Here is an 891-nt window from a genome sequence, read left to right on the forward strand (position 1 = left end):
TTTTTATTTTTTTTTTTGAGATAGGATCTCGCTCTGTCAACCAGGCTGGAGTGCAGTGGTGCAATCTCGGCTCTCTGAAGCCTCTACCTCCCAAGCTCAAGCAATCTTCCCACTTTAGCCTCCCTAGTAGCTGGGACTACAGGTGCACATCACCACGCCCAGGTACTTTTTGTATTTTTTGTAAAGGCAGGGTTTCACCATGTTGCCCAGGCTGGTCTTGAACTCCTGAGCTCAGACAATTCACCTGTCTTGGCCTCCCAAAGTTCTAGGATTACAGGTGTGAGCCACTGCGCCTGGCCTAAACTAAAAGAAATTTATTGTCTTAGTTCTGGAGCCTAGAATTCAAGGTGTTGGCAGGGTCATGCTCCTTCAAAGGGAGAGTCCTTCCTTGCCCTGTCACAGCTTCTGGTGGTAGCCATCAATCTTTGACATTCCTTGGCTTGCAGTTCCATCGCCCCAGTCTCTGCCTGTGTCATCACATGGCCTTCTCCTGTGTGTCTCTGTCTTCACATGGGGTTTTCCTCTAAGGATACTAGTTATACTGGATTAGAGCACACACTAATGACCTCATATTAACTTGATTACATCTGCAAAGACCTCATTTCTAAATCAGGTCACATTCAGAAGTGAGAGGGGACTAGAATTTCAACCTACATTTTAGGGGACCATAATTCAATAACATGGAGTATTTCAAGCATAACACATATGCAAACATACTTAGAAGTAGAGTCTAGTATGATGAACCCTTAAGTATCCATCTCCCAGGTTCAACAATCATCAATTCTCTACCAATCTCATTTCATCTGTACCCCCATCCACTCCCCGTCCTCTCCTGTATTATTCTGAGGCAAACCTCAGACCTTATATCCCTTCACCTGTAAACATCTGATC

This window comes from Rhinopithecus bieti, unplaced genomic scaffold, assembly GCF_001698545.2.
Source record: "Rhinopithecus bieti isolate Rb0 unplaced genomic scaffold, ASM169854v2 scaffold_3615, whole genome shotgun sequence".
Lineage (NCBI taxonomy): Eukaryota > Metazoa > Chordata > Mammalia > Primates > Cercopithecidae > Rhinopithecus > Rhinopithecus bieti.